This window comes from Schistocerca gregaria, chromosome 6 (genome assembly GCF_023897955.1).
Source record: "Schistocerca gregaria isolate iqSchGreg1 chromosome 6, iqSchGreg1.2, whole genome shotgun sequence".
In the NCBI taxonomy this organism is placed as follows: domain Eukaryota; kingdom Metazoa; phylum Arthropoda; class Insecta; order Orthoptera; family Acrididae; genus Schistocerca; species Schistocerca gregaria.
The window spans coordinates 121,026,547-121,030,033 of record NC_064925.1 but is presented as its reverse complement, the minus strand read 5'-3'; the positions used below and the strand labels follow the sequence as shown (position 1 = coordinate 121,030,033).

The 3,487-nt window shown below is 50.4% G+C and overlaps 1 non-coding gene across 1 annotated transcript; it reads left to right on the top strand.

Moving 5' to 3' along the window:
* The first annotated feature begins 1,114 nt into the window (after positions 1–1,114).
* Trnap-cgg (transfer RNA proline (anticodon CGG)) lies at positions 1,115–1,191 on the top strand. The gene has a single exon. It is a non-coding gene; the product is annotated as a tRNA-Pro (tRNA).
* Positions 1,192–3,487: the final 2,296 nt, after the last annotated feature.

Genomic DNA, 3,487 nt, shown 5'->3' with positions numbered 1-3,487 from the left:
TTTCAGATTTCCCCACAGAAAAAAGTGTACACACGTCAAATCGGAGGAACGGTTTGGAAACCACTCGTGAAGACATACTGTAGTCCTTTGTGCACTGCGGGCTGGACAGCTATCATATTGGTACCATAGGTTCCACTTCTAGCATCCGTGGAAGATGGTCTTTTAGGAGGCTGTGATGCTTATGCACGTTAACTGAAACACGAGTCAATGAGCTGATAGCTCACGATCCCTTACCACACTTCATGGTCGCTAACGTTCCACCTGGCGAAGCCAAGGCGATTGTCGACATCCCAATAGTGCATGTTTCGGCGGTTTACCTCATAAGTGTGGCTTCTTCACTAAACAAGATACATGATACATGTGAAGCGTCCTGCCTTAATTCCCATGTACAGACGTTAAGACGATTCTCATAATCGTTTCCATGCAGCTCTTGATGGAGAGAGATGTGATAGGGATGGAACCTACGTCGATGGAGAATGCGTGGGATACTTGCCAGCAACATCACCAAGAACCTCTTCAGTCGTCACGTTTTTCCTTCTTTTACGTTGTCTAGGTGTTGCACAACCACTTTCAAGTATCTAGAATGAAATTTTCACTCTACAGCGGAATGTGCGCTGATATGAAACTTCCTGGCAGATCAAAACTGTGTGCCGGACCGAGACTCGAACTCGTGACGTTTGCCTTTCGCGGGCAAGTGCTCTACCAACTGAGCTACCCAAGGACGACTCACGTCCCGGCTTCACAGCTTTACTTCTGCCAGTACCTCGTCTCCTACCTTGAGAAGTAAAGCTGTGAGGACGGGGCGTGAGTCATGCTTGGGTAGCTCAGTTGGTAGAGCACTTGCCCGCGAAAGGCAAAGGTCCGGAGTTCGAGTCTCGGTCCGGCACACAGTTTTTATCTGCCAGGAAGTTTCACATCAGCGCACACTCCGCTGTAGAGTGAAAATTTCATTCTAGAAACATCCCCCAGGATGTGGCTACGCCATGTCTCCGCAATGTCCTTACTTTCAGGAGTGCTAGTTCTGCAGGTTTTGCTGGAGAGCTTCTGCAAAGTTTGGAAGGTTGGAGATGAGGTACTGGCAGAAGTAAAGCTGTGAGGACGGGGCGTGAGTTGTGCTTGGGTAGCTCAGTTGGTAGAGCACTTGCCCGCGGAAGGCAAAGGTCCCGAGTTCGAGTCTCGGTCCGGAACGCACTTTCAAGTAACTAGTTGAAGAGGTTGATATATAATTGTCGAGATGCTTGAGATCTACTGGGATATCTTGCCGCATACACCGTACAAGAATGACGGGCGCATTCCTCCCATACTCTACGTACCCTATGAGCTGTTTGGTTTTTCTGTGCTGGCAGTTCACATCGTCCTCCCACGACTTACAGCTTGGACTGTCACACACTAACTGACTAGCAAGTCCATATGCATTTAAGCAAGACACAAGCACACTGTAAGCAACCATAACAACATCGTACCAAGCAGCTACGCAAGTTGTCGGCTGGTGTGGCCGCGCGGTTCTAGGCGCTTCAGTCTGAAACCGCGTGACCGCTACGGTCGCAGGTTCAAATCCTGCCTTGGGCATGGATGTGTGTGATGTCCTTAGGTTAGTTAGGTTTAAGTAGTTCTAAGTTCTAGGGGACTGATAACCATAGATGTTAAGTTGCATTGTACTCAGAGCCATTTGAAAAGCTACGCAAGTTGAATGGCGCAAACAGGTGTCGGTGTGGAAACTTTGCACAGTCAACTCTCTAGGACGACTGGCACTAGACTCATGCAACAAACGCCAATGACATTCAATTTTAGTTAGTTAATATGAATAGAAATTTTCCGATTTAAAAAAGATCATTTTTGCACAAAAAATACACTTTGTAAGCATCATTAGAATCAGTGTCTTGATAACAATAGGTGCTCATAACTGCCAATCCATTATGTGAAAACCGTGAATGTATAGCACTTTCCATTTCAGATGTATTCGAAGTGCAAGTTTTAGGTCATTCACCTTACACTCCTGGAAATTGAAATAAGGACACTGTGAATTCATTGTCCCAGGAAGGGGAAACTTTATTGACACATTCCTGGGGTCAGATACATCACATGATCACACTGACAGAATCATAGGCACATAGACACAGGCAACAGAGCATGCACAATGTCGGCACTACTACAGTGTATATCCACCTTTCGCAACAATACAGGCTGCTATTCTCCCATGGAGACGATCGTAGAGATGCTGGATGTAGTCCTGTGGAACGGCTTGCCATGCCATTTCCACCTGGCGCCTCAGTTGGACCAGCGTTCGTGCTGGACGTGCAGACCGCGTGAGACGACGCTTCATCCAGTCCGAAATATTCTCAATGGGGGACAGATCCGGAGATCTTGCTGGCCAGAGTAGTTGACTTACACCTTCTAGAGCACGTTGGGTGGCACGGGATACATGCGGACGTGCATTGTCCTGTTGGAACAGCAAGTTCCCTTGCCGGTCTAGGAATGGTAGAACGATGGGTTCGATGACGGTTTGGATGTACCGTGCACTATTCAGTGTCCCCTCGACTATCACCAGAGGTGTACGGCCAGTGAAGGAGATCGCTCCCCACACCATGATGCCGGGTGTTGGCTTGTGTGCCTCGGTCGTATGCAGTCCTGATTGTGGCGCTCACCTGCACGGCGCCAAACACGCATACGACCATCATTGGCACCAAGGCAGAAGCGACTCTCATCGCTGAAGACGACACGTCTCCATTCGTCCCTCCATTCACTCCTGTCGCGACACCACTGGAGGCGGGCTGCACGATGTTGGGGCGTGAACGGAAGACGGCCTAACGGTGTGCGGGACCGTAGCCCAGCTTCTTGGAGACGGTTGCGAATGGTCCTCGTCGATACCCCAGGAGCAACAGTGTCCCTAATTTACTGGGAAGTGGCGGTGCGGTCCCCTACGGCACTGCGTAGGATCCTACGGTCTTGGCGTGCATCCGTGCGTCGTTGCGGTCCGGTCCCAGGTCGACGGGCACGTGCACCTTCCGCCGACCGCTGGCGACAACATCGATGTATTGTGGAGACCTCACGCCCCACGTGTTGAGCAATTGGGCGGTACGTCCACCCGGCCTCCCGCATGCCCACTATACGCCCTCGCTCAAAGTCCGTCAACTGCACATACGGTTCACGTCCACGCTGTCGCGGCATACTACCAGTGTTAAAGACTGCGATGGAGCTCCGTATGCCACGGCAAACTGGCTGACACTGACGGCGGCGGTGCACAAATGCTGCGCAGCTAGCGCCATTCGACCTCCAACACCGCGGTTCCTGGTGTGTCCGCTGTGCCGTGCGTGTGATGATTGCTTGTACAGCCCTCTCGCAGTGTCCGGAGCAAGTATGGTGGGTCTGACACACCGGTGTCAATGTGTTCTTTTTTCCAATTCCAGGACTGTATATGTAAGTTACCGTTGACGTAATAAATTCCTAAACAGGGTTAACATAGTCCAAAGCTGTCTCTGTGTATACA